Here is a 27,040-nt window from a genome sequence, read left to right as displayed (position 1 = left end):
GCTGCAAGATTCAGTGTGATGAAGTGAGAATTCGGGGATAGCTCGCAAATTCAAAGCTGCCGCCTTCTTAGCTCAGTGGTACATCACTGGTCTCGTAAACCAGGAGTCGTGAGTTCGAACCTCACAGAAGGCATCCATTTTTTTAACTTTCCTGCAACGTGCGGAGCTACCTCGAGCAATGTCTATCACATGGCAGTACACTGAATGAAAGGGATGTTCTACAACCTATGACAAGTATTCTACTGGCCTAGGAGGTTTTCTGAATGCATAGGCAGAACAGTGGTTTGTATGCATTTTGTAGTATAATGTCATTCGTTTATGAGCGTCGCTACAGTGTGCATGCACGTTATCCATGTGAAGAGGCATAAGCAGATGCTACCATTCTGCGAGATTCCTGCAGAATGTGTACGAATTGCGTTGATATAGAGAGCACAAGTGAGCCAAAGTCAACGCCTCCGTGGCGCAATCGGCTAGCGCGTTCGGCTGTTAACCGAAAGGTTGGTGGTTCAAGCCCACCCGGGGGCGAAATCGTTTTAACCGTCACCGAGGTGAGGACATACGTCAACTTTGTTAGAGATACACAGCTAGTGTGGCAATTTGGCTGCGAAGGAGTGATGCCACAGATGCTTATACACATTCAGGCAGGTGGCACTGTAGGTAAAAACATGACCCTACACAGACGTTCTACTGTTTTCCTATTTATTCACCATGTGTGACACTGCAGTGGAGCGGCGCCCACTACAAAAGACGTTTTATTTACATTCAATTTCAGCGTATACGTCGCGAGTGCCATATGACAGGGCCTGTCTCTCGATGTCGATTTGTATTTTGTGTCTCTTAAGTGTCGGTCTGCAGTAGGCCGCTGTTGGCCGAGCGACGTGCAGTCGCCTTACATGAAGCCCCATGGGCAACGCCAGTGCCACTGTGAACAACAGCAAACTGTAGCCAGAGAGAGGAGCCGAAAGGCGCATTTCGCAGTCGAGCCACGTTATCCCACAAGCTGTGCACTAGGACAAGAAATTGCAGACTGCAAACTTTTGGTGGCCTGACGGTCGTCGCCGATCGTAAGGGCGAAACAGTCGAGAGATTTGGTGAACGGCAATGTGGACACTCCCAGCAGCAGCAGTGCGCCAAATCAATTATCTGGTCGAGGGCTGCAAGATTCAGTGTGATGAAGTGAGAATTCGGGGATAGCTCGCAAATTCAAAGCTGCCGCCTTCTTAGCTCAGTGGTACATCACTGGTCTCGTAAACCAGGAGTCGTGAGTTCGAACCTCACAGAAGGCATCCATTTTTTTAACTTTCCTGCAACGTGCGGAGCTACCTCGAGCAATGTCTATCACATGGCAGTACACTGAATGAAAGGGATGTTCTACAACCTATGACAAGTATTCTACTGGCCTAGGAGGTTTTCTGAATGCATAGGCAGAACAGTGGTTTGTATGCATTTTGTAGTATAATGTCATTCGTTTATGAGCGTCGCTACAGTGTGCATGCACGTTATCCATGTGAAGAGGCATAAGCAGATGCTACCATTCTGCGAGATTCCTGCAGAATGTGTACGAATTGCGTTGATATGGAGAGCACAAGTGAGCCAAAGTCAACGCCTCCGTGGCGCAATCGGCTAGCGCGTTCGGCTGTTAACCGAAAGGTTGGTGGTTCAAGCCCACCCGGGGGCGAAATCGTTTTAACCGTCACCGAGGTGAGGACATACGTCAACTTTGTTAGAGATACACAGCTAGTGTGGCAATTTGGCTGCGAAGGAGTGATGCCACAGATGCTTATATACATTCAGGCAGGTGGCACTGTAGGTAAAAACATGACCCTACACAGACGTTTTACTGTTTTCCTATTTATTCACCATGTGTGACACTGCAGTGGAGCGGCGCCCACTACAAAAGACGTTTTATTTACATTCAATTTCAGCGTATACGTCGCGAGTGCCATATGACAGGGCCTGTCTCTCGATGTCGATTTGTATTTTGTGTCTCTTAAGTGTCGGTCTGCAGTAGGCCGCTGTTGGCCGAGCGACGTGCAGTCGCCTTACATGAAGCCCCATGGGCAACGCCAGTGCCACTGTGAACAACAGCAAACTGTAGCCAGAGAGTGGAGCCGAAAGGCGCATTTCGCAGTCGAGCCACGTTATCCCAAAAGCTGTGCACTAGGACAAGAAATTGCAGACTGCAAACTTTTGGTGGCCTGACGGTCGTCGCCGATCGTAAGGGCGAAACAGTCGAGAGATTTGGTGAACGGCAATGTGGACACTCCCAGCAGCAGCAGTGCGCCAAATCAATTATCTGGTCGAGGGCTGCAAGATTCAGTGTGATGAAGTGAGAATTCGGGGATATCTCGCAAATTCAAAGCTGCCGCCTTCTTAGCTCAGTGGTAGAGCACTGGTCTCGTAAACCAGGAGTCGTGAGTTCGAACCTCACAGAAGGCATCCATTTTTTTAACTTTCCTGCAACGTGCGGAGCTACCTCGAGCAATATCTATCACATGGCAGTACACTGAATGAAAGGGATGTTCTACAACCTATGTCAAGTATTCTACTGGCCTAGGAGGTTTTCTGAATGCATAGGCAGAACAGTGGTTTGTATGCATTTTGTAGTATAATGTCATTCGTTTAAGAGCGTCGCTACAGTGTGCATGCACGTTATCCATGTGAAGAGGCATAAGCAGATGCTACCATTCTGCGAGATTCCTGCAGAATGTGTACCAATTGCTTTGATATAGAGAGCACAAGTGAGCCGAAGACAACGCCTCCGTGGCGCAATCGGCTAACGCTTTCGGCTGTTAACCGAAAGCTTGGTGGTTCAAGCCCACCCAGGGGCGAAATCGTTTTAACCGTCACCGAGGTGAGGACATACGTCAACTTTGTTAGAGATACACAGCTAGTGTGGCAATTTGGCTGCGAAGGAGTGATGCCACAGATGCTTATACACATTCAGCCAGGTGGCACTGTAGGTAAAAACATGACCCTACACAGACGTTCTACTGTTTTCCTATTTATTCACCATGTGTGACACTGCAGTGGAGCGGCGCCCACTACAAAAGACGTTTTATTTACATTCAATTTCAGCGTATACGTCGCGAGTGCCATATGACAGGGCCTGTCTCTCGATGTCGATTTGTATTTTGTGTCTCTTAAGTGTCGGTCTGCAGTAGGCCGCTGTTGGCCGAGCGACGTGCAGTCGCCTTACATGAAGCCCCATGGGCAACGCCAGTGCCACTGTGAACAACAGCAAACTGTAGCCAGAGAGTGGAGCCGAAAGGCGCATTTCGCAGTCGAGCCACGTTATCCCACAAGCTGTGCACTAGGACAAGAAATTGCAGACTGCAAACTTTTGGTGGCCTGACGGTCGTCGCCGATCGTAAGGGCGAAACAGTCGAGAGATTTGGTGAACGGCAATGTGGACACTCCCAGCAGCAGCAGTGCGCCAAATCAATTATCTGGTCGAGGGCTGCAAGATTCAGTGTGATGAAGTGAGAATTCGGGGATAGCTCGCAAATTCAAAGCTGCCGCCTTCTTAGCTCAGTGGTAGAGCACGGGTCTCGTAAACCAGGAGTCGTGAGTTCGAACCTCACAGAAGGCATCCATTTTTTTAACTTTCCTGCAACGTGCGGAGCTACCTCGAGCAATATCTATCACATGGCAGTACACTGAATGAAAGGGATGTTCTAGAACCTATGTCAAGTATTGTACTGGCCTAGGAGATTTTCTGAATGCATAGGCAGAACAGTGGTTTGTATGCATTTTGTAGTATAATGTCATTCGTTTATGAGCGTCGCTACAGTGTGCATGCACGTTATCCATGTGAAGAGGCATAAGCAGAAGCTACCATTCTGCGAGATTCCTGCAGAATGTGTACGAATTGCGTTGATATAGAGAGCACAAGTGAGCCAAAGTCAACGCCTCCGTGGCTCAATCGGCTAGCGCGTTCGGCTGTTAACCGAATGGTTGGGGGTTCAAGCCCACCTGGGGGCGAAATCGTTTTAACCGTCACCGAGGTGAGGACATACGTCAACTTTGTTAGAGATACACAGCTAGTGTGGCAATTTGGCTGCGGAGGAGTGATGCCACAGATGCTTATACACATTCAGCCAGGTGGCACTGTAGGTAAAAACATGACCCTACACAGACGTTCTACTGTTTTCCTATTTATTCACCATGTGTGACACTGCAGTGGAGCGGCGCCCACTACAAAAGACGTTTTATTTACATTCAATTTCAGCGTATACGTCGCGAGTGCCATATGACAGGGCCTGTCTCTCGATGTCGATTTGTATTTTGTGTCTCTTAAGTGTCGGTCTGCAGTAGGCCGCTGTTGGCCGAGCGACGTGCAGTCGCCTTACATGAAGCCCCATGGGCAACGCCAGTGCCACTGTGAACAACAGCAAACTGTAGCCAGAGAGTGGAGCCGAAAGGCGCATTTCGCAGTCGAGCCACGTTATCCCACAAGCTGTGCACTAGGACAAGAAATTGCAGACTGCAAACTTTTGGTGGCCTGACGGTCGTCGCCGATCGTAAGGGCGAAACAGTCGAGAGATTTGGTGAACGGCAATGTGGACACTCCCAGCAGCAGCAGTGCGCCAAATCAATTATCTGGTCGAGGGCTGCAAGATTCAGTGTGATGAAGTGAGAATTCGGGGATAGCTCGCAAATTCAAAGCTGCCGCCTTCTTAGCTCAGTGGTAGAGCACTGGTCTCGTAAACCAGGAGTCGTGAGTTCGAACCTCACAGAAGGCATCCATTTTTTTAACTTTCCTGCAACGTGCGGAGCTACCTCGAGCAATATCTATCACATGGCAGTACACTGAATGAAAGGGATGTTCTACAACCTATGTCAAGTATTCTACTGGCCTAGGAGGTTTTCTGAATGCATAGGCAGAACAGTGGTTTGTATGCATTTTGTAGTATAATGTCATTCGTTTAAGAGCGTCGCTACAGTGTGCATGCACGTTATCCATGTGAAGAGGCATAAGCAGAAGCTACCATTCTGCGAGATTCCTGCAGAATGTGTACGAATTGCGTTGATATAGAGAGCACAAGTGAGCCAAAGACAACGCCTCCGTGGCGCAATCGGCTAACGCTTTCGGCTGTTAACCGAAAGCTTGGTGGTTCAAGCCCACCCGGGGGCGAAATCGTTTTAACCGTCACCGAGGTGAGGACATACGTCAACTTTGTTAGAGATACACAGCTAGTGTGGCAATTTGGCTGCGAAGGAGTGATGCCACAGATGCTTATACACATTCAGCCAGGTGGCACTGTAGGTAAAAACATGACCCTACACAGACGTTCTACTGTTTTCCTATTTATTCACCATGTGTGACACTGCAGTGGAGCGGCGCCCACTACAAAAGACGTTTTATTTACATTCAATTTCAGCGTATACGTCGCGAGTGCCATATGACAGGGCCTGTCTCTCGATGTCGATTTGTATTTTGTGTCTCTTAAGTGTCGGTCTGCAGTAGGCCGCTGTTGGCCGAGCGACGTGCAGTCGCCTTACATGAAGCCCCATGGGCAACGCCAGTGCCACTGTGAACAACAGCAAACTGTAGCCAGAGAGTGGAGCCGAAAGGCGCATTTCGCAGTCGAGCCACGTTATCCCACAAGCTGTGCACTAGGACAAGAAATTGCAGACTGCAAACTTTTGGTGGCCTGACGGTCGTCGCCGATCGTAAGGGCGAAACAGTCGAGAGATTTGGTGAACGGCAATGTGGACACTCCCAGCAGCAGCAGTGCGCCAAATCAATTATCTGGTCGAGGGCTGCAAGATTCAGTGTGATGAAGTGAGAATTCGGGGATAGCTCGCAAATTCAAAGCTGCCGCCTTCTTAGCTCAGTGGTACATCACTGGTCTCGTAAACCAGGAGTCGTGAGTTCGAACCTCACAGAAGGCATCCTTTTTTTTAACTTTCCTGCAACGTGCGGAGCTACCTCGAGCAATATCTATCACATGGCAGTACACTGAATGAAAGGGATGTTCTACAACCTATGACAAGTATTCTACTGGCCTAGGAGGTTTTCTGAATGCATAGGCAGAACAGTGGTTTGTATGCATTTTGTAGTATAATGTCATTCGTTTATGAGCGTCGCTACAGTGTGCATGCACGTTATCCATGTGAAGAGGCATAAGCAGATGCTACCATTCTGCGAGATTCCTGCAGAATGTGTACGAATTGCGTTGATATAGAGAGCACAAGTGAGCCAAAGACAACGCCTCCGTGGCGCAATCGGCTAACGCTTTCGGCTGTTAACCGAAAGCTTGGTGGTTCAAGCCCACCCGGGGGCGAAATCGTTTTAACCGTCACCGAGGTGAGGACATACGTCAACTTTGTTAGAGATACACAGCTAGTGTGGCAATTTGGCTGCGAAGGAGTGATGCCACAGATGCTTATACACATTCAGCCAGGTGGCACTGTAGGTAAAAACATGACCCTACACAGACGTTCTACTGTTTTCCTATTTATTCACCATGTGTGACACTGCAGTGGAGCGGCGCCCACTACAAAAGACGTTTTATTTACATTCAATTTCAGCGTATACGTCGCGAGTGCCATATGACAGGGCCTGTCTCTCGATGTCGATTTGTATTTTGTGTCTCTTAAGTGTCGGTCTGCAGTAGGCCGCTGTTGGCCGAGCGACGTGCAGTCGCCTTACATGAAGCCCCATGGGCAACGCCAGTGCCACTGTGAACAACAGCAAACTGTAGCCAGAGAGTGGAGCCGAAAGGCGCATTTCGCAGTCGAGCCACGTTATCCCACAAGCTGTGCACTAGGACAAGAAATTGCAGACTGCAAACTTTTGGTGGCCTGACGGTCGTCGCCGATCGTAAGGGCGAAACAGTCGAGAGATTTGGTGAACGGCAATGTGGACACTCCCAGCAGCAGCAGTGCGCCAAATCAATTATCTGGTCGAGGGCTGCAAGATTCAGTGTGATGAAGTGAGAATTCGGGGATAGCTCGCAAATTCAAAGCTGCCGCCTTCTTAGCTCAGTGGTAGAGCACTGGTCTCGTAAACCAGGAGTCGTGAGTTCGAACCTCACATAAGGCATCCATTTTTTTAACTTTCCTGCAACGTGCGGAGCTACCTCGAGCAATATCTATCACATGGCAGTACACTGAATGAAAGGGATGTTCTACAACCTATGTCAAGTATTCTACTGGCCTAGGAGGTTTTCTGAATGCATAGGCAGAACAGTGGTTTGTATGCATTTTGTAGTATAATGTCATTCGTTTAAGAGCGTCGCTACAGTGTGCATGCACGTTATCCATGTGAAGGGGCATAAGCAGATGCTACCATTCTGCGAGATTCCTGCAGAATGTGTACGAATTGCGTTGATATAGAGAGCACAAGTGAGCCAAAGACAACGCCTCCGCGGCGCAATCGGCTAACGCTTTCGGCTGTTAACCGAAAGCTTGGTGGTTCAAGCCCACCCGGGGCGAAATCGTTTTAACCGTCACCGAGGTGAGGACATACGTCAACTTTGTTAGAGATACACAGCTAGTGTGGCAATTTGGCTGCGAAGGAGTGATGCCACAGATGCTTATACACATTCAGGCAGGTGGCACTGTAGGTAAAAACATGACCCTACACAGACGTTCTACTGTTTTCCTATTTATTCACCATGTGTGACACTGCAGTGGAGCGGCGCCCACTACAAAAGACGTTTTATTTACATTCAATTTCAGCGTATACGTCGCGAGTGCCATATGACAGGGCCTGTCTCTCGATGTCGATTTGTATTTTTTGTCTCTTAAGTGTCGGTCTGCAGTAGGCCGCTGTTGGCCGAGCGACGTGCAGTCGCCTTACATGAAGCCCCATGGGCAACGCCAGTGCCACTGTGAACAACAGCAAACTCTAGCCAGAGAGTGGAGCCGAAAGGCGCATTTCGCAGTCGAGCCACGTTATCCCACAAGCTGTGCACTAGGACAAGAAATTGCAGACTGCAAACTTTTGCTGGCCTGACGGTCGTCGCCGATCGTAAGGGCGAAACAGTCGAGAGATTTGGTGAACGGCAATGTGGACACTCCCAGCAGCAGCAGTGCGCCAAATCAATTATCTGGTCGAGGGCTGCAAGATTCAGTGTGATGAAGTGAGAATTCGGGGATAGCTCGCAAATTCAAAGCTGCCGCCTTCTTAGCTCAGTGGTAGAGCACTGGTCTCGTAAACCAGGAGTCGTAAGTTCGAACCTCACTGAAGGCATCCATTTTTTTAACTTTCCTGCAACGTGCGGAGCTACCTCGAGCAATGTCTATCACATGGCAGTACACTGAATGAAAGGGATGTTCTACAACCTATGTCAAGTATTCTACTGGCCTAGGAGGTTTTCTGAATGCATAGGCAGAACAGTGGTTTGTATGCATTTTGTAGTATAATGTCATTCGTTTATGAGTGTCGCTACAGTGTGCATGCACGTTATCCATGTGAAGAGGCATAAGCAGATGCTACCATTCTGCGAGATTCCTGCAGAATGTGTACGAATTGCGTTGATATAGAGAGCACAAGTGAGCCAAAGTCAACGCCTCCGTGGCGCAATCGGCTAGCGCGTTCGGCTGTTAACCGAAAGGTTGGTGGTTCAAGCCCACCCGGGGGCGAAATCGTTTTAACCGTCACCGAGGTGAGGACATATGTCAACTTTGTTAGAGATACACAGCTAGTGTGGCAATTTGGCTGCGAAGGAGTGATGCCACAGATGCTTTTACACATTCAGGCAGGTGGCACTGTAGGTAAAAATATGACCCTACACAGACGTTCTACTGTTTTCCTATTTATTCACCATGTGTGACACTGCAGTGGAGCGGCGCCCACTACAAAAGACGTTTTATTTACATTCAATTTCAGCGTATACGTCGCGAGTGCCATATGACAGGGCCTGTCTCTCGATGTCGATTTGTATTTTGTGTCTCTTAAGTGTCGGTCTGCAGTAGGCCGCTGTTGGCCGAGCGACGTGCAGTCGCCTTACATGAAGCCCCATGGGCAACGCCAGTGCTACTGTGAACAACAGCAAACTGTAGCCAGAGAGTGGAGCCGAAAGGCGCATTTCGCAGTCGAGCCACGTTATCCCAAAAGCTGTGCACTAGGACAAGAAATTGCAGACTGCAAACTTTTGGTGGCCTGACGGTCGTCGCCGATCGTAAGGGCGAAACAGTCGAGAGATTTGGAGAACGGCAATGTGGACACTCCCAGCAGCAGCAGTGCGCCAAATCAATTATCTGGTCGAGGGCTGCAAGATTCAGTGTGATGAAGTGAGAATTCGGGGATAGCTCGCAAATTCAAAGCTGCCGCCTTCTTAGCTCAGTGGTAGAGCACTGGTCTCGTAAACCAGGAGTCGTGAGTTCGAACCTCGCAGAAGGCATCCATTTTTTTAACTTTTCTGCAACGTGCGGAGCTACCTCGAGCAATATCTATCACATGGCAGTACACTGAATGAAAGGGATGTTCTACAACCTATGTCAAGTATTCTACTGGCCTAGGAGGTTTTCTGAATGCATAGGCAGAACAGTGGTTTGTATGCATTTTGTAGTATAATGTCATTCGTTTATGAGCGTCGCTACAGTGTGCATGCACGTTATCCATGTGAAGAGGCATAAGCAGATGCTACCATTCTGCGAGATTCCTGCAGAATGTGTACGAATTGCGTTGATATAGAGAGCAAAAGTGAGCCAAAATCGACGCCTCCGTCGCGCATTCGGCTAGCGCGTTCGGCTGTTAAAAGAAAGGTTGGTGGTTCGAGCCCACCCGGGGGCGAAATCGTTTTAACCGTCACCGAGGTGAGGACATACATCAACTTTGTTAGAGATACACAGCTAGTGTGGCAATTTGGCTGCGAAGGAGTGATGCCACAGATGCTTATACACATTCAGGCAGGTGGCACTGTAGGTAAAAACATGGCCCTACACAGACGTTCTACTGTTTTCCTATTTATTCACCATGTGTGACACTGCAGTGGAGCGACGCCCACTACAAAAGACGTTTTATTTACATTCAATTTGAGCGTATACGTCGCGAGTGCCATATGACAAGGCCTGTCTCTCGATGTCGATTTGTATTTTGTGTCTCTTAAGTGTCGGTCTGCAGTAGGCCGCTGTTGGCCGAGCGACGTGCAGTCGCCTTACATGAAGCCCCATGGGCAACGCCAGTGCCACTGTGAACAACAGCAAACTGTAGCCAGAGAGTGGAGCCGAAAGGCGCATTTCGCAGTCGAGCCACGTTATCCCACAAGCTGTGCACTAGGACAAGGAATTGCAGACCGCAAACTTTTGGTGGCCTGACGGTCGTCGCCGATCGTAAGGGCGAAACAGTCGAGAGATTTGGAGAACGGCAATGTGGACACTCCCAGCAGCAGCAGTGCGCCAAATCAATTATCTGGTCGAGGGCTGCAAGATTCAGTGTGATGAAGTGAGAATTCGGGGATAGCTCGCAAATTCAAAGCTGCCGCCTTCTTAGCTCAGTGGTAGAGCACTGGTCTCGTAAACCAGGAGTCGTGAGTTCGAACCTCGCAGAAGGCATCCATTTTTTTAACTTTTCTGCAACGTGCGGAGCTACCTCGAGCAATATCTATCACATGGCAGTACACTGAATGAAAGGGATGTTCTACAACCTATGTCAAGTATTCTACTGGCCTAGGAGGTTTTCTGAATGCATAGGCAGAACAGTGGTTTGTATGCATTTTGTAGTATAATGTCATTCGTTTATGAGCGTCGCTACAGTGTGCATGCACGTTATCCATGTGAAGAGGCATAAGCAGATGCTACCATTCTGCGAGATTCCTGCAGAATGTGTACGAATTGCGTTGATATAGAGAGCACAAGTGAGCCAAAGTCACCGCCTCCGTGGCGCAATCGGCTAGCGCGTTCGGCTGTTAACCGAAAGGTTGGTGGTTCGAGCCCACCCGGGGGCGAAATCGTTTTAACCGTCACCGAGGTGAGGACATACATCAACTTTGTTAGAGATACACAGCTAGTGTGGCAATTTGGCTGCGAAGGAGTGATGCCACAGATGCTTATACACATTCAGGCAGGTGGCACATTCAATTTGAGCGTATACGTCGCGAGTGCCATATGACAGGGCCTGTCTCTCGATGTCGATTTGTATTTTGTGTCTCTTAAGTGTCGGTCTGCAGTAGGCCGCTGTTGGCCGAGCGACGTGCAGTCGCCTTACATGAAGCCCCATGGGCAACGCCAGTGCCACTGTGAACAACAGCAAACTGTAGCCAGAGAGTGCAGCCGAAAGGCGCATTTCGCAGTCGAGCCACGTTATCCCACAAGCTGTGCACTAGGACAAGGAATTGCAGACCGCAAACTTTTGGTGGCCTGACGGTCGTCGCCGATCGTAAGGGCGAAACAGTCGAGAGATTTGGAGAACGGCAATGTGGACACTCCCAGCAGCAGCAGTGCGCCAAATCAATTATCTGGTCGAGGGCTGCTAGATTCAGTGTGATGAAGTGAGAATCCGGGGATAGCTCGCAAATTCAAAGCTGCCGCCTTCTTAGCTCAGTGGTAGAGCACTGGTCTCGTAAACCAGGAGTCGTGAGTTCGAACCTCGCAGAAGGCATCCATTTTTTTAACTTTCCTGCAACGTGCGGAGCTACCTCGAGCAATATCTATCACATGGCAGTACACTGAATGAAAGGGATGTTCTACAACCTATGTCAAGTATTCTACTGGCCTAGGAGGTTTTCTGAATGCATAGGCAGAACAGTGGTTTGTATGCATTTTGTAGTATAATGTCATTCGTTTATGAGCGTCGCTACAGTGTGCATGCACGTTATCCATGTGAAGAGGCATAAGCAGATGCTACCATTCTGCGAGATTCCTGCAGAATGTGTACGAATTGCGTTGATATAGAGAGCAAAAGTGAGCCAAAATCGACGCCTCCGTCGCGCAATCGGCTAGCGCGTTCGGCTGTTAAAAGAAAGGTTGGTGGTTCGAGCCCACCTGGGGGCGCAATCGTTTTAACCGTCACCGAGGTGAGGACATACGTCAACTTTGTTAGAGATACACAGCTAGTGTGGCAATTTGGCTGCGAAGGAGTGATGCCACAGATGCTTATACACATTCAGGCAGGTGGCACTGTAGGTAAAAACATGACCCTACACAGACGTTCTACTGTTTTCCTATTTATTCACCATGTGTGACACTGCAGTGGAGCGGCGCCCACTACAAAAGACGTTTTATTTACATTCAATTTCAGCGTATACGTCGCGAGTGCCATATGACAGGGCCTGTCTCTCGATGTCGATTTGTATTTTGTGTCTCTTAAGTGTCGGTCTGCAGTAGGCCGCTGTTGTCCGAGCGACGTGCAGTCGCCTTACATGAAGCCCCATGGGCAACGCCAGTGCCACTGTGAACAACAGCAAACTGTAGCCAGAGAGTGGAGCCGAAAGGCGCATTTCGCAGTCGAGCCACGTTATCCCACAAGCTGTGCACTAGGACAAGAAATTGCAGACTGCAAACTTTTGCTGGCCTGACGGTCGTCGCCGATCGTAAGGGCGAAACAGTCGAGAGATTTGGTGAACGGCAATGTGGACACTCCCAGCAGCACCAGTGCGCCAAATCAATTATCTGGTCGAGGGCTGCAAGATTCAGTGTGATGAAGTGAGAATTCGGGGATAGCTCGCAAAATCAAAGCTGCCGCCTTCTTAGCTCAGTGGTAGAGCACTGGTCTCGTAAACCAGGAGTCGTAAGTTCGAACCTCACTGAAGGCATCCATTTTTTTAACTTTCCTGCAACGTGCGGAGCTACCTCGAGCAATGTCTATCACATGGCAGTACACTGAATGAAAGGGATGTTCTACAACCTATGTCAAGTATTGTACTGGCCTAGGAGGTTTTCTGAATGCATAGGGAGAACAGTGGTTTGTATGCATTTTGTAGTATAATGTCATTCGTTTATGAGCGTCGCTACAGTGTGCATGCACGTTATCCATGTGAAGAGGCATAAGCAGATGCTACCATTCTGCGAGATTCCTGCAGAATGTGTACGAATTGCGTTGATATAGAGAGCACAAGTGAGCCAAAGTCAACGCCTCCGTGGCGCAATCGGCTAGCGCGTTCGGCTGTTAACCGAAAGGTTGGTGGTTCAAGCCCACCCGGGGGCGAAATCGTTTTAACCGTCACCGAGGTGAGGACATATGTCAACTTTGTTAGAGATACACAGCTAGTGTGGCAATTTGGCTGCGAAGGAGTGATGCCACAGATGCTTTTACACATTCAGGCAGGTGGCACTGTAGGTAAAAATATGACCCTACACAGACGTTCTACTGTTTTCCTATTTATTCACCATGTGTGACACTGCAGTGGAGCGGCGCCCACTACAAAAGACGTTTTATTTACATTCAATTTCAGCGTATACGTCGCGAGTGCCATATGACAGGGCCTGTCTCTCGATGTCGATTTGTATTTTGTGTCTCTTAAGTGTCGGTCTGCAGTAGGCCGCTGTTGGCCGAGCGACGTGCAGTCGCCTTACATGAAGCCCCATGGGCAACGCCAGTGCCACTGTGAACAACAGCAAACTGTAGCCAGAGAGTGGAGCCGAAAGGCGCATTTCGCAGTCGAGCCACGTTATCCCAAAAGCTGTGCACTAGGACAAGAAATTGCAGACTGCAAACTTTTGCTGGCCTGACGGTCGTCGCCGATCGTAAGGGCGAAACAGTCGAGAGATTTGGAGAACGGCAATGTGGACACTCCCAGCAGCAGCAGTGCGCCAAATCAATTATCTGGTCGAGGGCTGCAAGATTCAGTGTGATGAAGTGAGAATTCGGGGATAGCTCGCAAATTCAAAGCTGCCGCCTTCTTAGCTCAGTGGTAGAGCACTGGTCTCGTAAACCAGGAGTCGTGAGTTCGAACCTCGCAGAAGGCATCCATTTTTTTAACTTTTCTGCAACGTGCGGAGCTACCTCGAGCAATATCTATCACATGGCAGTACACTGAATGAAAGGGATGTTCTACAACCTATGTCAAGTATTCTACTGGCCTAGGAGGTTTTCTGAATGCATAGGCAGAACAGTGGTTTGTATGCATTTTGTAGTATAATGTCATTCGTTTATGAGCGTCGCTACAGTGTGCATGCACGTTATCCATGTGAAGAGGCATAAGCAGATGCTACCATTCTGCGAGATTCCTGCAGAATGTGTACGAATTGCGTTGATATAGAGAGCAAAAGTGAGCCAAAATCGACGCCTCCGTCGCGCATTCGGCTAGCGCGTTCGGCTGTTAAAAGAAAGGTTGGTGGTTCGAGCCCACCCGGGGGCGAAATCGTTTTAACCGTCACCGAGGTGAGGACATACATCAACTTTGTTAGAGATACACAGCTAGTGTGGCAATTTGGCTGCGAAGGAGTGATGCCACAGATGCTTATACACATTCAGGCAGGTGGCACTGTAGGTAAAAACATGGCCCTACACAGACGTTCTACTGTTTTCCTATTTATTCACCATGTGTGACACTGCAGTGGAGCGACGCCCACTACAAAAGACGTTTTATTTACATTCAATTTGAGCGTATACGTCGCGAGTGCCATATGACAAGGCCTGTCTCTCGATGTCGATTTGTATTTTGTGTCTCTTAAGTGTCGGTCTGCAGTAGGCCGCTGTTGGCCGAGCGACGTGCAGTCGCCTTACATGAAGCCCCATGGGCAACGCCAGTGCCACTGTGAACAACAGCAAACTGTAGCCAGAGAGTGGAGCCGAAAGGCGCATTTCGCAGTCGAGCCACGTTATCCCACAAGCTGTGCACTAGGACAAGGAATTGCAGACCGCAAACTTTTGGTGGCCTGACGGTCGTCGCCGATCGTAAGGGCGAAACAGTCGAGAGATTTGGAGAACGGCAATGTGGACACTCCCAGCAGCAGCAGTGCGCCAAATCAATTATCTGGTCGAGGGCTGCAAGATTCAGTGTGATGAAGTTAGAATTCGGGGATAGCTCGCAAATTCAAAGCTGCCGCCTTCTTAGCTCAGTGGTAGAGCACTGGTCTTGTAAACCAGGAGTCGTGAGTTCGAACCTCGCAGAAGGCATCCATTTTTTTAACTTTTCTGCAACGTGCGGAGCTACCTCGAGCAATATCTATCACATGGCAGTACACTGAATGAAAGGGATGTTCTACAACCTATGTCAAGTATTCTACTGGCCTAGGAGGTTTTCTGAATGCATAGGCAGAACAGTGGTTTGTATGCATTTTGTAGTATAATGTCATTCGTTTATGAGCGTCGCTACAGTGTGCATGCACGTTATCCATGTGAAGAGGCATAAGCAGATGCTACCATTCTGCGAGATTCCTGCAGAATGTGTACGAATTGCGTTGATATAGAGAGCACAAGTGAGCCAAAGTCACCGCCTCCGTGGCGCAATCGGCTAGCGCGTTCGGCTGTTAACCGAAAGGTTGGTGGTTCGAGCCCACCCGGGGGCGAAATCGTTTTAACCGTCACCGAGGTGAGGACATACATCAACTTTGTTAGAGATACACAGCTAGTGTGGCAATTTGGCTGCGAAGGAGTGATGCCACAGATGCTTATACACATTCAGGCAGGTGGCACATTCAATTTGAGCGTATACGTCGCGAGTGCCATATGACAGGGCCTGTCTCTCGATGTCGATTTGTATTTTGTGTCTCTTAAGTGTCGGTCTGCAGTAGGCCGCTGTTGGCCGAGCGACGTGCAGTCGCCTTATATGAAGCCCCATGGGCAACGCCAGTGCCACTGTGAACAACAGCAAACTGTAGCCAGAGAGTGGAGCCGAAAGGCGCATTTCGCAGTCGAGCCACGTTATCCCACAAGCTGTGCACTAGGACAAGGAATTGCAGACCGCAAACTTTTGGTGGCCTGACGGTCGTCGCCGATCGTAAGGGCGAAACAGTCGAGAGATTTGGAGAACGGCAATGTGGACACTCCCAGCAGCAGCAGTGCGCCAAATCAATTATCTGGACGAGGGCTGCTAGATTCAGTGTGATGAAGTGAGAATCCGGGGATAGCTCGCAAATTCAAAGCTGCCGCCTTCTTAGCTCAGTGGTAGAGCACTGGTCTCGTAAACCAGGAGTCGTGAGTTCGAACCTCGCAGAAGGCATCCATTTTTTTAACTTTCCTGCAACGTGCGGAGCTACCTCGAGCAATATCTATCACATGGCAGTACACTGAATGAAAGGGATGTTCTACAACCTATGTCAAGTATTCTACTGGCCTAGGAGGTTTTCTGAATGCATAGGCAGAACAGTGGTTTGTATGCATTTTGTAGTATAATGTCATTCGTTTATGAGCGTCGCTACAGTGTGCATGCACGTTATCCATGTGAAGAGGCATAAGCAGATGCTACCATTCTGCGAGATTCCTGCAGAATGTGTACGAATTGCGTTGATATAGAGAGCAAAAGTGAGCCAAAATCGACGCCTCCGTCGCGCAATCGGCTAGCGCGTTCGGCTGTTAAAAGAAAGGTTGGTGGTTCGAGCCCACCTGGGGGCGCAATCGTTTTAACCGTCACCGAGGTGAGGACATACGTCAACTTTGTTAGAGATACACAGCTAGTGTGGCAATTTGGCTGCGAAGGAGTGATGCCACAGATGCTTATACACATTCAGGCAGGTGGCACTGTAGGTAAAAACATGGCCCTACACAGACGTTCTACTGTTTTCCTATTTATTCACCATGTGTGACACTGCAGTGGAGCGACGCCCACTACAAAAGACGTTTTATTTACATTCAATTTGAGCGTATACGTCGCGAGTGCCATATGACAGGGCCTGTCTCTCGATGTCGATTTGTATTTTGTGTCTCTTAAGTGTCGGTCTGCAGTAGGCCGCTGTTGGCCGAGCGACGTGCAGTCGCCTTACATGAAGCCCCATGGGCAACGCCAGTGCCACTGTGAACAACAGCAAACTGTAGCCAGAGAGTGGAGCCGAAAGGCGCATTTCGCAGTCGAGCCACGTTATCCCACAAGCTGTGCACTAGGACAAGGAATTGCAGACCGCAAACTTTTGGTGGCCTGACGGTCGTCGCCGATCGTAAGGGCGAAACAGTCGAGAGATTTGGAGAACGGCAATGTGGACACTCCCAGCAGCAGCAGTGCGCCAAATCAATTATCTGGTCGAGGGCTGCTAGATTCAGTGTGATGAAGTGAGAATCCGGGGATAGCTCGCAAATTCAAAGCTGCCGCCCTCTTAGCTCAGTGGTAGAGCACTGGTCTCGTAAACCAGGAGTCGTGAGTTCGAACCTCGCAGAAGGCATCCATTTTTTTAACTTTCCTGCAACGTGCGGAGCTACCTCGAGCAATATCTATCACATGGCAGTACACTGAATGAAAGGGATGTTCTACAACCTATGTCAAGTATTCTACTGGCCTAGGAGGTTTTCTGAATGCATAGGCAGAACAGTGGTTTGTATGCATTTTGTAGTATAATGTCATTCGTTTATGAGCGTCGCTACAGTGTGCATGCACGTTATCCATGTGAAGAGGCATAAGCAGATGCTACCATTCTGCGAGATTCCTGCAGAATGTGTACGAATTGCGTTGATATAGAGAGCAAAAGTGAGCCAAAATCGACGCCTCCGTGGCGCAATTGGCTAGCGCGTTCGGCTGTTAACCGAAAGGTTGGTGGTTCGAGCCCACCCGGGGGCGCAATCGTTTTAACCGTCACCGAGGTGAGGACATACGTCAACTTTGTTAGAGATACACAGCTAGTGTGGCAATTTGGCTGCGAAGGAGTGATGCCACAGATGCTTATACACATTCAGGCAGGTGGCACTGTAGGTAAAAACATGGCCCTACACAGACGTTCTACTGTTTTCCTATTTATTCACCATGTGTGACACTGCAGTGGAGCGACGCCCACTACAAAAGACGTTTTATTTACATTCAATTTGAGCGTATACGTCGCGAGTGCCATATAACAGGGCCTGTCTCTCGATGTCGATTTGTATTTTGTGTCTCTTAAGTGTCGGTCTGCAGTAGGCCGCTGTTGGCCGAGCGACGTGCAGTCGCCTTACATGAAGCCCCATGGGCAACGCCAGTGCCACTGTGAACAACAGCAAACTGTAGCCAGAGAGTGGAGCCGAAAGGCGCATTTCGCAGTCGAGCCACGTTATCCCACAAGCTGTGCACTAGGACAAGAAATTGCAGACAGCAAACTTTTGGTGGCCTGACGGTCGTCGCCAATCGTAAGGGCGAAACAGTCGAGAGATTTGGAGAACGGCAATGTGGACACTCCCAGCAGCAGCAGTGCGCCAAATCAATTATCTGGTCGAGGGCTGCAAGATTCAGTGTGATGAAGTGAGAATTCGGGGATAGCTCGCAAATTCAAAGCTGCCGCCTTCTTAGCTCAGTGGTAGAGCACTGGTCTCGTAAACCAGGAGTCGTGAGTTCGAACCTCGCAGAAGGCATACATTTTTTTAACTTTTCTGCAACGTGCGGAGCTACCTCGAGCAATATCTATCACATGGCAGTACACTGAATGAAAGGGATGTTCTACAACCTATGTCAAGTATTCTACTGGCCTAGGAGGTTTTCTGAATGCATAGGCAGAACAGTGGTTTGTATGCATTTTGTAGTATAATGTCATTCGTTTATGAGCGTCGCTACAGTGTGCATGCACGTTATCCATGTGAAGAGGCATAAGCAGATGCTACCATTCTGCGAGATTCCTGCAGAATGTGTACGAATTGCGTTGATATAGAGAGCACAAGTGAGCCAAAGTCACCGCCTCCGTGGCGCAATCGGCTAGCGCGTTCGGCTGTTAACCGAAAGGTTGGTGGTTCGAGCCCACCCGGGGGCGAAATCGTTTTAACCGTCACCGAGGTGAGGACATACATCAACTTTGTTAGAGATACACAGCTAGTGTGGCAATTTGGCTGCGAAGGAGTGATGCCACAGATGCTTATACACATTCAGGCAGGTGGCACATTCAATTTGAGCGTATACGTCGCGAGTGCCATATGACAGGCCCTGTCTCTCGATGTCGATTTGTATTTTGTGTCTCTTAAGTGTCGGTCTGCAGTAGGCCGCTGTTGGCCGAGCGACGTGCAGTCGCCTTACATGAAGCCCCATGGGCAACGCCAGTGCCACTGTGAACAACAGCAAACTGTAGCCAGAGAGTAGAGCCGAAAGGCGCATTTCGCAGTCGAGCCACGTTATCCCACAAGCTGTGCACTAGGACAAGAAATTGCAGACCGCAAACTTTTGGTGGCCTGACGGTCGTCGCCGATCGTAAGGGCGAAACAGTCGAGAGATTTGGAGAACGGCAATGTGGACACTCCCAGCAGCAGCAGTGCGCCAAATCAATTATCTGGTCGAGGGCTGCAAGATTCAGTGTGATGAAGTGAGAATTCGGGGATAGCTCGCAAATTCAAAGCTGCCGCCTTCTTAGCTCAGTGGTAGAGCACTGGTCTCGTAAACCAGGAGTCGTGAGTTCAAACCTCACAGAAGGCATCCATTTTTTTAACTTTCCTGCAACGTGCGGAGCTACCTCGAGCAATATCTATCACATGGCAGTACACTGAATGAAAGGGATGTTCTACAACCTATGTCAAGTACTCTACTGGCCTAGGAGGTTTTCTGAATGCATAGGCAGAACAGTGGTTTGTATGCATTTTGTAGTATAATGTCATTCGTTTATGAGCGTCGCTACAGTGTGCATGCACGTTATCCATGTGAAGAGGCATAAGCAGATGCTACCATTCTGCGAGATTCCTACAGAATGTGTACGAATTGCGTTGATATAGAGAGCACAAGTGAGCCAAAGTCAACGCCTCCGTGGCGCAATCGGCTAGCGCGTTCGGCTGTTAACCGAAAGGTTGGTGGTTCGAGCCCACCCGGGGGCGAAATCGTTTTAACCGTCACCGAGGTGAGGACATACATCAACTTTGTTAGAGATACACAGCTAGTGTGGCAATTTGGCTGCGAAGGAGTGATGCCACAGATGCTTATACACATTCAGGCAGGTGGCACTGTAGGTAAAAACATGGCCCTACACAGACGTTCTACTGTTTTCCTATTTATTCACCATGTGTGACACTGCAGTGGAGCGACGCCCACTACAAAAGACGTTTTATTTACATTCAATTTGAGCGTATACGTCGCGAGTGCCATATGACAGGGCCTGTCTCTCGATGTCGATTTGTATTTTGTGTCTCTTAAGTGTCGGTCTGCAGTAGGCCGCTGTTGGCCGAGCGACGTGCAGTCGCCTTACATGAAGCCCCATGGGCAACGCCAGTGCCACTGTGAACAACAGCAAACTGTAGCCAGAGAGTGGAGCCGAAAGGCGCATTTCGCAGTCGAGCCACGTTATCCCACAAGCTGTGCACTAGGACAAGAAATTGCAGACCGCAAACTTTTGGTGGCCTGACGGTCGTCGCCGATCGTAAGGGCGAAACAGTCGAGAGAATTGGAGAACGGCAATGTGGACACTCCCAGCAGCAGCAGTGCGCCAAATCAATTATCTGGTCGAGGGCTGCAAGATTCAGTGTGATGAAGTGAGAATTCGGGGATAGATCGCAAATTCAAAGCTGCTGCCTTCTTAGCTCAGTGGTAGAGCACTGGTCTCGTAAACCAGAAGTCGTGAGTTCGAACCTCACAGAAGGCATCCATTTTTTTAACTTTCCTGCAACGTGCGGAGCTACCTCGAGCAATATCTATCACATGGCAGTACACTGAATGAAAGGGATGTTCTACAACCTATGTCAAGTATTCTACTGGCCTAGGAGGTTTTCTGAATGCATAGGCAGAACAGTGGTTTGTATGCATTTTGTAATATAATGTCATTCGTTTATGAGCGTCGCTACAGTGTGCATGCACGTTATCCATGTGAAGAGGCATAAGCAGATGCTACCATTCTGCGAGATTCCTGCAGAATGTGTACGAATTGCGTTGATATAGAGAGCAAAAGTGAGCCAAAATCGAAGCCTCCGTCGCGCAATCGGCTAGCGCGTTCGGCTGTTAACCGAAAGGTTGGTGGCTCGAGCCCACCCGGGGGCGAAATCGTTTTAACCGTCACCGAGGTGAGGACATACATCAACTTTGTTAGAGATACACAGCTAGTGTGGCAATTTGGCTGCGAAGGAGTGATGCCACAGATGCTTATACACATTCAGGCAGGTGGCACATTCAATTTGAGCGTATACGTCGCGAGTGCCATATGACAGGGCCTGTCTCTCGATGTCGATTTGTATTTTGTGTCTCTTAAGTGTCGGTCTGCAGTAGGCCGCTGTTGGCCGAGCGACGTGCAGTCGCCTTACATGAAGCCCCATGGGCAACGCCAGTGCCACTGTGAACAACAGCAAACTGTAGCCAGAGAGTGGAGCCGAAAGGCGCATTTCGCAGTCGAGCCACGTTATCCCACAAGCTGTGCACTAGGAAAAGAAATTGCAGACCGCAAACTTTTGGTGGCCTGACGGTCGTCGCCGATCGTAAGGGCGAAACAGTCGAGAGATTTGGAGAACGGCAATGTGGACACTCCCAGCAGCAGCAGTGCGCCAAATCAATTATCTGGTCGAGGGCTGCAAGATTCAGTGTGATGAAGTGAGAATTCGGGGATAGCTCGCAAATTCAAAGGTGCCGCCTTCTTAGCTCAGTGGTAGAGCACTGGTCTCGTAAACCAGGAGTCGTGAGTTCGAACCTCACAGAAGGCATCAATTTTTTTAACTTTCCTGCAACGTGCGGAGCTACCTCGAGCAATATCTATCACATGCCAGTACACTGAATGAAAGGGATGTTCTACAACCTATGTCAAGTATTCTACTGGCCTAGGAGGTTTTCTGAATGCATAGGCAGAACAGTGGTTTGTATGCATTTTGTAGTATAATGTCATTCGTTTATGAGCGTCGCTACAGTGTGCATGCACGTTATCCATGTGAAGAGGCATAAGCAGATGCTACCATTCTGCGAGATTCCTGCAGAATGTGTACGAATTGCGTTGATATAGAGAGCAAAAGTGAGCCAAAGTCAACGCCTCCGTGGCGCAATCGGCTAGCGCGTTCGGCTGTTAACCGAAAGGTTGGTGGTTCGAGCCCACACGGGGGCGAAATCGTTTTAACCGTCACCGAGGTGAGGACATACATCAACTTTGTTAGAGATACACAGCTAGTGTGGCAATTTGGCTGCGAAGGAGTGATGCCACAGATGCTTATACACATTCAGGCAGGTGGCACTGTAGGTAAAAACATGGCCCTACACAGACGTTCTACTGTTTTCCTATTTATTCACCATGTGTGACACTGCAGTGGAGCGACGCCCACTACAAAAGACGTTTTATTTACATTCAATTTGAGCGTATACGTCGCGAGTGCCATATGACAGGGCCTGTCTCTCGATGTCGATTTGTATTTTGTGTCTCTTAAGTGTCGGTCTGCAGTAGGCCGCTGTTGGCCGAGCGACGTGCAGTCGCCTTACATGAAGCCCCATGGGCAACGCCAGTGCCACTGTGAACAACAGCAAACTGTAGCCAGAGAGTGGAGCCGAAAGGCGCATTTCGCAGTCGAGCCACGTTATCCCACAAGCTGTGCACTAGGACAAGAAATTGCAGACCGCAAACTTTTGGTGGCCTGACGGTCGTCGCCGATCGTAAGGGCGAAACAGTCGAGAGAATTGGAGAACGGCAATGTGGACACTCCCAGCAGCAGCAGTGCGCCAAATCAATTATCTGGTCGAGGGCTGCAAGATTCAGTGTGATGAAGTGAGAATTCGGGGATAGATCGCAAATTCAAAGCTGCTGCCTTCTTAGCTCAGTGGTAGAGCACTGGTCTCGTAAACCAGAAGTCGTGAGTTCGAACCTCACAGAAGGCACCCATTTTTTTAACTTTCCTGCGACGTGCGGAGCTACCTCGAGCAATATCTATCACATGGCAGTACACTGAATGAAAGGGATGTTCTACAACCTATGTCAAGTATTCTACTGGCCTAGGAGGTTTTCTGAATGCATAGGCAGAACAGTGGTTTGTATGCATTTTGTAATATAATGTCATTCGTTTATGAGCGTCGCTACAGTGTGCATGCACGTTATCCATGTGAAGAGGCATAAGCAGATGTTATCATTCTGCGAGATTCCTGCAGAATGTGTACGAATTGCGTTGATATAGAGAGCAAAAGTGAGCCAAAATCGACGCCTCCGTGGCGCAATCGGCTAGCGCGTTCGGCTGTTAACCGAAAGGTTGGTGGTTCGAGCCCACCCGGGGGCGAAATCGTTTTAACCGTCACCGAGGTGAGGACATACATCAACTTTGTTAGAGATACACAGCTAGTGTGGCAATTTGGCTGCGAAGGAGTGATGCCACAGATGCTTATACACATTCAGGCAGGTGGCACATTCAATTTGAGCGTATACGTCGCGAGTGCCATATGACAGGGCCTGTCTGTCGATGTCGATTTGTATTTTGTGTCTCTTAAGTGTCGGTCTGCAGTAGGCCGCTGTTGGCCGAGCGACGTGCAGTCGCCTTACATGAAGCCCCATGGGCAACGCCAGTGCCACTGTGAACAACAGCAAACTGTAGCCAGAGAGTGGAGCCGAAAGGCGCATTTCGCAGTCGAGCCACGTTATCCCACAAGCTGTGCACTAGGACAAGAAATTGCAGACCGCAAACTTTTGGTGGCCTGACGGTCGTCGCCGATCGTAAGGGCGAAACAGTCGAGAGAATTGGAGAACGGCAATGTGGACACTCCCAGCAGCAGCAGTGCGCCAAATCAATTATCTGGTCGAGGGCTGCAAGATTCAGTGAGATGAAGTGAGAATTCGGTGATAGATCGCAAATTCAAAGCTGCTGCCTTCTTAGCTCAGTGGTAGAGCACTGGTCTCGTAAACCAGAAGTCGTGAGTTCGAACCTCACAGAAGGCATCAATTTTTTTAACTTTCCTGCAACGTGCGGAGCTACCTCGAGCAATATCTATCACATGGCAGTACACTGAATGAAAGGGATGTTCTACAACCTATGTCAAGTATTCTACTGGCCTAGGAGGTTTTCTGAATGCATAGGCAGAACAGTGGTTTGTATGCATTTTGTAATATAATGTCATTCGTTTATGAGCGTCGCTACAGTGTGCATGCACGTTATCCATGTGAAGAGGCATAAGCAGATGCTACCATTCTGCGAGATTCCTGCAGAATGTGTACGAATTGCGTTGATATAGAGAGCAAAAGTGAGCCAAAATCGACGCCTCCGTGGCGCAATCGGCTAGCGCGTTCGGCTGTTAACCGAAAGGTTGGTGGTTCGAGCCCACCCGGGGGCGAAATCGTTTTAACCGTCACCGAGGTGAGGACATACATCAACTTTGTTAGAGATACACAGCTAGTGTGGCAATTTGGCTGCGAAGGAGTGATGCCACAGATGCTTATACACATTCAGGCAGGTGGCACATTCAATTTGAGCGTATACGTCGCGAGTGCCATATGACAGGGCCTGTCTGTCGATGTCGATTTGTATTTTGTGTCTCTTAAGTGTCGGTCTGCAGTAGGCCGCTGTTGGCCGAGCGACGTGCAGTCGCCTTACATGAAGCCCCATGGGCAACGCCAGTGCCACTGTGAACAACAGCAAACTGTAGCCAGAGAGTGGAGCCGAAAGGCGCATTTCGCAGTCGAGCCACGTTATCCCACAAGCTGTGCACTAGGACAAGAAATTGCAGACCGCAAACTTTTGGTGGCCTGACGGTCGTCGCCGATCGTAAGGGCGAAACAGTCGAGAGAATTGGAGAACGGCAATGTGGACACTCCCAGCAGCAGCAGTGCGCCAAATCAATTATCTGGTCGAGGGCTGCAAGATTCAGTGTGATGAAGTGAGAATTCGGGGATAGATCGCAAATTCAAAGCTGCTGCCTTCTTAGCTCAGTGGTAGAGCACTGGTCTCGTAAACCAGGAGTCGTGAGTTCGAACCTCACAGAAGGCATCCATTTTTTTAACTTTCCTGCGACGTGCGGAGCTACCTCGAGCAATATCTATCACATGGCAGTACACTGAATGAAAGGGATGTTCTACAACCTATGTCAAGTATTCTACTGGCCTAGGAGGTTTTCTGAATGCATAGGCAGAACAGTGGTTTGTATGCATTTTGTAATATAATGTCATTCGTTTATGAGCGTCGCTACAGTGTGCATGCACGTTATCCATGTGAAGAGGCATAAGCAGATGCTACCATTCTGCGAGATTCCTGCAGAATGTGTACGAATTGCGTTGATATAGAGAGCAAAAGTGAGCCAAATCGACGCCTCCGTGGCGCAATCGGCTAGCGCGTTCGGCTGTTAACCGAAAGGTTGGTGGTTCGAGCCCACCCGGGGGCGAAATCGTTTTAACCGTCACCGAGGTGAGGACATACATCAACTTTGTTAGAGATACACAGCTAGTGTGGCAATTTGGCTGCGAAGGAGTGATGCCACAGATGCTTATACACATTCAGGCAGGTGGCATATTCAATTTGAGCGTATACGTCGCGAGTGCCATATGACAGGGCCTGTCTGTCGATGTCGATTTGTATTTTGTGTCTCTTAAGTGTCGGTCTGCAGTAGGCCGCTGTTGGCCGAGCGACGTGCAGTCGCCTTACATGAAGCCCCATGGGCAACGCCAGTGCCACTGTGAACAACAGCAAACTGTAGCCAGAGAGTGGAGCCGAAAGGCGCATTTCGCAGTCGAGCCACGTTATCCCACAAGCTGTGCACTAGGACAAGAAATTGCAGACCGCAAACGTTTGGTGGCCTGACGGTCGTCGCCGATCGCAAGGGCGAAACAGTCGAGAGATTTGGAGAACGGCAATGTGGACACTCCCAGCAGCAGCAGTGCGCCAAATCAATTATCTGGTCGAGGGCTGCAAGATTCAGTGTGATGAAGTGAGAATTCGGGGATAGATCGCAAATTCAAAGCTGCCGCCTTCTTAGCTCAGTGGTAGAGCACTGGTCTCGTAAACCAGAAGTCGTGAGTTCGAACCTCACAGAAGGCATCCATTTTTTTAACTTTCCTGCAACGTGCGGAGCTACCTCGAGCAATATCTATCACATGCCAGTACACTGAATGAAAGGGATGTTCTACAACCTATGTCAAGTATTCTACTGGCCTAGGAGGTTTTCTGAATGCATAGGCAGAACAGTGGTTTGTATGCATTTTGTAATATAATGTCATTCGTTTATGAGCGTCGCTACAGTGTGCATGCACGTTATCCATGTGAAGAGGCATAAGCAGATGCTACCATTCTGCGAGATTCCTGCAGAATGTGTACGAATTGCGTTGATATAGAGAGCAAAAGTGAGCCAAAATCGACGCCTCCGTGGCGCAATCGGCTAGCGCGTTCGGCTGTTAACTGAAAGGTTGGTGGTTCGAGCCCACCCGGGGGCGAAATCGTTTTAACCGTCACCGAGGTGAGGACATACATCAACTTTGTTAGTGATACACAGGTAGTGTGGCAATTTGGCTGCGAAGGAGTGATGCCACAGATGCTTATACACATTCAGGCAGGTGGCACATTCAATTTGAGCGTATACGTCGCGAGTGCCATATGACAGGGCCTGTCTCTCGATGTCGATTTGTATTTTCTGTCTCTTAAGTGTCGGTCTGCAGTAGGCCGCTGTTGGCCGAGCGACGTGCAGTCGCCTTACATGAAGCTCCATGGGCAACGCCAGTGCCACTGTGAACAACAGCAAACTGTAGCCAGAGAGTGGAGCCGAAAGGCGCATTTCGCAGTCGAGCCACGTTATCCCACAAGCTGTGCACTAGGACAAGAAATTGCAGACCGCCAACTTTTGGTGGCCTGACGGTCGTCGCCGATCGTAAGGGCGAAACAGTCGAGAGATTTGGAGAACGGCAATGTGGACACTCCCAGCAGCAGCAGTGCGCCAAATCAATTATCTGGTCGAGGGCTGCAAGATTCAGTGTGATGAAGTGAGAATTCGGGGATAGCTCGCAAATTCAAAGGTGCCGCCTTCTTAGCTCAGTGGTAGAGCACTGGTCTCGTAAACCAGGTGTCGTGAGTTCGAACCTCACAGAAGGCATCCATTTTTTTAACTTTCCTGCAACGTGCGGAGCTACCTCGAGCAATATCTATCACATGCCAGTACACTGAATGAAAGGGATGTTCTACAACCTATGTCAA

At 49.3% G+C, this 27,040-nt stretch overlaps 44 non-coding genes across 44 annotated transcripts; all 44 read left to right on the top strand.

Annotated features, from left to right (window-relative positions):
• The first annotated feature begins 61 nt into the window (after window positions 1–61).
• Trnat-cgu (transfer RNA threonine (anticodon CGU)) lies at window positions 62–133 on the top strand. Its single transcript has one exon. It is a non-coding gene; the product is annotated as a tRNA-Thr (tRNA).
• A 318-nt stretch (window positions 134–451) lies between these two features.
• Trnan-guu (transfer RNA asparagine (anticodon GUU)) lies at window positions 452–525 on the top strand. Its single transcript has one exon. It is a non-coding gene; the product is annotated as a tRNA-Asn (tRNA).
• A 689-nt stretch (window positions 526–1,214) lies between these two features.
• Window positions 1,215–1,286, top strand: Trnat-cgu (transfer RNA threonine (anticodon CGU)). The gene has a single exon. It is a non-coding gene; the product is annotated as a tRNA-Thr (tRNA).
• A 318-nt stretch (window positions 1,287–1,604) lies between these two features.
• Window positions 1,605–1,678, top strand: Trnan-guu (transfer RNA asparagine (anticodon GUU)). The gene has a single exon. It is a non-coding gene; the product is annotated as a tRNA-Asn (tRNA).
• A 689-nt stretch (window positions 1,679–2,367) lies between these two features.
• Window positions 2,368–2,439, top strand: Trnat-cgu (transfer RNA threonine (anticodon CGU)). The gene has a single exon. It is a non-coding gene; the product is annotated as a tRNA-Thr (tRNA).
• Window positions 2,440–2,757: 318 nt separating this feature from the next.
• Trnan-guu (transfer RNA asparagine (anticodon GUU)) lies at window positions 2,758–2,831 on the top strand. The gene has a single exon. It is a non-coding gene; the product is annotated as a tRNA-Asn (tRNA).
• Window positions 2,832–3,520: 689 nt separating this feature from the next.
• Window positions 3,521–3,592, top strand: Trnat-cgu (transfer RNA threonine (anticodon CGU)). The gene has a single exon. It is a non-coding gene; the product is annotated as a tRNA-Thr (tRNA).
• Window positions 3,593–3,910: 318 nt separating this feature from the next.
• On the top strand, window positions 3,911–3,984 carry Trnan-guu (transfer RNA asparagine (anticodon GUU)). Its single transcript has one exon. It is a non-coding gene; the product is annotated as a tRNA-Asn (tRNA).
• A 689-nt stretch (window positions 3,985–4,673) lies between these two features.
• Window positions 4,674–4,745, top strand: Trnat-cgu (transfer RNA threonine (anticodon CGU)). The gene has a single exon. It is a non-coding gene; the product is annotated as a tRNA-Thr (tRNA).
• Window positions 4,746–5,063: 318 nt separating this feature from the next.
• Trnan-guu (transfer RNA asparagine (anticodon GUU)) lies at window positions 5,064–5,137 on the top strand. Its single transcript has one exon. It is a non-coding gene; the product is annotated as a tRNA-Asn (tRNA).
• A 689-nt stretch (window positions 5,138–5,826) lies between these two features.
• On the top strand, window positions 5,827–5,898 carry Trnat-cgu (transfer RNA threonine (anticodon CGU)). The gene has a single exon. It is a non-coding gene; the product is annotated as a tRNA-Thr (tRNA).
• A 318-nt stretch (window positions 5,899–6,216) lies between these two features.
• Trnan-guu (transfer RNA asparagine (anticodon GUU)) lies at window positions 6,217–6,290 on the top strand. The gene has a single exon. It is a non-coding gene; the product is annotated as a tRNA-Asn (tRNA).
• A 689-nt stretch (window positions 6,291–6,979) lies between these two features.
• On the top strand, window positions 6,980–7,051 carry Trnat-cgu (transfer RNA threonine (anticodon CGU)). The gene has a single exon. It is a non-coding gene; the product is annotated as a tRNA-Thr (tRNA).
• Window positions 7,052–8,131: 1,080 nt separating this feature from the next.
• On the top strand, window positions 8,132–8,203 carry Trnat-cgu (transfer RNA threonine (anticodon CGU)). Its single transcript has one exon. It is a non-coding gene; the product is annotated as a tRNA-Thr (tRNA).
• Window positions 8,204–8,521: 318 nt separating this feature from the next.
• Window positions 8,522–8,595, top strand: Trnan-guu (transfer RNA asparagine (anticodon GUU)). The gene has a single exon. It is a non-coding gene; the product is annotated as a tRNA-Asn (tRNA).
• Window positions 8,596–9,284: 689 nt separating this feature from the next.
• Trnat-cgu (transfer RNA threonine (anticodon CGU)) lies at window positions 9,285–9,356 on the top strand. Its single transcript has one exon. It is a non-coding gene; the product is annotated as a tRNA-Thr (tRNA).
• Window positions 9,357–10,437: 1,081 nt separating this feature from the next.
• On the top strand, window positions 10,438–10,509 carry Trnat-cgu (transfer RNA threonine (anticodon CGU)). The gene has a single exon. It is a non-coding gene; the product is annotated as a tRNA-Thr (tRNA).
• Window positions 10,510–10,827: 318 nt separating this feature from the next.
• On the top strand, window positions 10,828–10,901 carry Trnan-guu (transfer RNA asparagine (anticodon GUU)). The gene has a single exon. It is a non-coding gene; the product is annotated as a tRNA-Asn (tRNA).
• A 581-nt stretch (window positions 10,902–11,482) lies between these two features.
• Window positions 11,483–11,554, top strand: Trnat-cgu (transfer RNA threonine (anticodon CGU)). Its single transcript has one exon. It is a non-coding gene; the product is annotated as a tRNA-Thr (tRNA).
• Window positions 11,555–12,635: 1,081 nt separating this feature from the next.
• Trnat-cgu (transfer RNA threonine (anticodon CGU)) lies at window positions 12,636–12,707 on the top strand. Its single transcript has one exon. It is a non-coding gene; the product is annotated as a tRNA-Thr (tRNA).
• A 318-nt stretch (window positions 12,708–13,025) lies between these two features.
• Window positions 13,026–13,099, top strand: Trnan-guu (transfer RNA asparagine (anticodon GUU)). Its single transcript has one exon. It is a non-coding gene; the product is annotated as a tRNA-Asn (tRNA).
• Window positions 13,100–13,788: 689 nt separating this feature from the next.
• Window positions 13,789–13,860, top strand: Trnat-cgu (transfer RNA threonine (anticodon CGU)). The gene has a single exon. It is a non-coding gene; the product is annotated as a tRNA-Thr (tRNA).
• Window positions 13,861–14,941: 1,081 nt separating this feature from the next.
• Window positions 14,942–15,013, top strand: Trnat-ugu (transfer RNA threonine (anticodon UGU)). The gene has a single exon. It is a non-coding gene; the product is annotated as a tRNA-Thr (tRNA).
• A 318-nt stretch (window positions 15,014–15,331) lies between these two features.
• On the top strand, window positions 15,332–15,405 carry Trnan-guu (transfer RNA asparagine (anticodon GUU)). Its single transcript has one exon. It is a non-coding gene; the product is annotated as a tRNA-Asn (tRNA).
• A 581-nt stretch (window positions 15,406–15,986) lies between these two features.
• On the top strand, window positions 15,987–16,058 carry Trnat-cgu (transfer RNA threonine (anticodon CGU)). Its single transcript has one exon. It is a non-coding gene; the product is annotated as a tRNA-Thr (tRNA).
• Window positions 16,059–17,139: 1,081 nt separating this feature from the next.
• Window positions 17,140–17,211, top strand: Trnat-cgu (transfer RNA threonine (anticodon CGU)). Its single transcript has one exon. It is a non-coding gene; the product is annotated as a tRNA-Thr (tRNA).
• Window positions 17,212–17,529: 318 nt separating this feature from the next.
• Window positions 17,530–17,603, top strand: Trnan-guu (transfer RNA asparagine (anticodon GUU)). Its single transcript has one exon. It is a non-coding gene; the product is annotated as a tRNA-Asn (tRNA).
• Window positions 17,604–18,292: 689 nt separating this feature from the next.
• On the top strand, window positions 18,293–18,364 carry Trnat-cgu (transfer RNA threonine (anticodon CGU)). The gene has a single exon. It is a non-coding gene; the product is annotated as a tRNA-Thr (tRNA).
• A 318-nt stretch (window positions 18,365–18,682) lies between these two features.
• Trnan-guu (transfer RNA asparagine (anticodon GUU)) lies at window positions 18,683–18,756 on the top strand. Its single transcript has one exon. It is a non-coding gene; the product is annotated as a tRNA-Asn (tRNA).
• Window positions 18,757–19,337: 581 nt separating this feature from the next.
• Trnat-cgu (transfer RNA threonine (anticodon CGU)) lies at window positions 19,338–19,409 on the top strand. Its single transcript has one exon. It is a non-coding gene; the product is annotated as a tRNA-Thr (tRNA).
• A 318-nt stretch (window positions 19,410–19,727) lies between these two features.
• Trnan-guu (transfer RNA asparagine (anticodon GUU)) lies at window positions 19,728–19,801 on the top strand. Its single transcript has one exon. It is a non-coding gene; the product is annotated as a tRNA-Asn (tRNA).
• Window positions 19,802–20,490: 689 nt separating this feature from the next.
• Window positions 20,491–20,562, top strand: Trnat-cgu (transfer RNA threonine (anticodon CGU)). Its single transcript has one exon. It is a non-coding gene; the product is annotated as a tRNA-Thr (tRNA).
• Window positions 20,563–20,880: 318 nt separating this feature from the next.
• Trnan-guu (transfer RNA asparagine (anticodon GUU)) lies at window positions 20,881–20,954 on the top strand. The gene has a single exon. It is a non-coding gene; the product is annotated as a tRNA-Asn (tRNA).
• Window positions 20,955–21,535: 581 nt separating this feature from the next.
• Trnat-cgu (transfer RNA threonine (anticodon CGU)) lies at window positions 21,536–21,607 on the top strand. The gene has a single exon. It is a non-coding gene; the product is annotated as a tRNA-Thr (tRNA).
• Window positions 21,608–21,925: 318 nt separating this feature from the next.
• On the top strand, window positions 21,926–21,999 carry Trnan-guu (transfer RNA asparagine (anticodon GUU)). Its single transcript has one exon. It is a non-coding gene; the product is annotated as a tRNA-Asn (tRNA).
• Window positions 22,000–22,688: 689 nt separating this feature from the next.
• Trnat-cgu (transfer RNA threonine (anticodon CGU)) lies at window positions 22,689–22,760 on the top strand. The gene has a single exon. It is a non-coding gene; the product is annotated as a tRNA-Thr (tRNA).
• A 318-nt stretch (window positions 22,761–23,078) lies between these two features.
• On the top strand, window positions 23,079–23,152 carry Trnan-guu (transfer RNA asparagine (anticodon GUU)). The gene has a single exon. It is a non-coding gene; the product is annotated as a tRNA-Asn (tRNA).
• Window positions 23,153–23,733: 581 nt separating this feature from the next.
• Window positions 23,734–23,805, top strand: Trnat-cgu (transfer RNA threonine (anticodon CGU)). The gene has a single exon. It is a non-coding gene; the product is annotated as a tRNA-Thr (tRNA).
• A 318-nt stretch (window positions 23,806–24,123) lies between these two features.
• Trnan-guu (transfer RNA asparagine (anticodon GUU)) lies at window positions 24,124–24,197 on the top strand. Its single transcript has one exon. It is a non-coding gene; the product is annotated as a tRNA-Asn (tRNA).
• A 581-nt stretch (window positions 24,198–24,778) lies between these two features.
• Window positions 24,779–24,850, top strand: Trnat-cgu (transfer RNA threonine (anticodon CGU)). Its single transcript has one exon. It is a non-coding gene; the product is annotated as a tRNA-Thr (tRNA).
• Window positions 24,851–25,167: 317 nt separating this feature from the next.
• On the top strand, window positions 25,168–25,241 carry Trnan-guu (transfer RNA asparagine (anticodon GUU)). The gene has a single exon. It is a non-coding gene; the product is annotated as a tRNA-Asn (tRNA).
• Window positions 25,242–25,822: 581 nt separating this feature from the next.
• Trnat-cgu (transfer RNA threonine (anticodon CGU)) lies at window positions 25,823–25,894 on the top strand. The gene has a single exon. It is a non-coding gene; the product is annotated as a tRNA-Thr (tRNA).
• Window positions 25,895–26,212: 318 nt separating this feature from the next.
• Window positions 26,213–26,286, top strand: Trnan-guu (transfer RNA asparagine (anticodon GUU)). Its single transcript has one exon. It is a non-coding gene; the product is annotated as a tRNA-Asn (tRNA).
• Window positions 26,287–26,867: 581 nt separating this feature from the next.
• Trnat-cgu (transfer RNA threonine (anticodon CGU)) lies at window positions 26,868–26,939 on the top strand. Its single transcript has one exon. It is a non-coding gene; the product is annotated as a tRNA-Thr (tRNA).
• The last annotated feature ends 101 nt before the right edge of the window (window positions 26,940–27,040 follow it).

The sequence above is a fragment of the Schistocerca gregaria genome, chromosome 5, assembly GCF_023897955.1.
Source record: "Schistocerca gregaria isolate iqSchGreg1 chromosome 5, iqSchGreg1.2, whole genome shotgun sequence".
Classification (NCBI taxonomy): Eukaryota; Metazoa; Arthropoda; class Insecta; order Orthoptera; family Acrididae; genus Schistocerca; species Schistocerca gregaria.
This window is presented reverse-complemented; position numbering and strand designations above follow the sequence as displayed.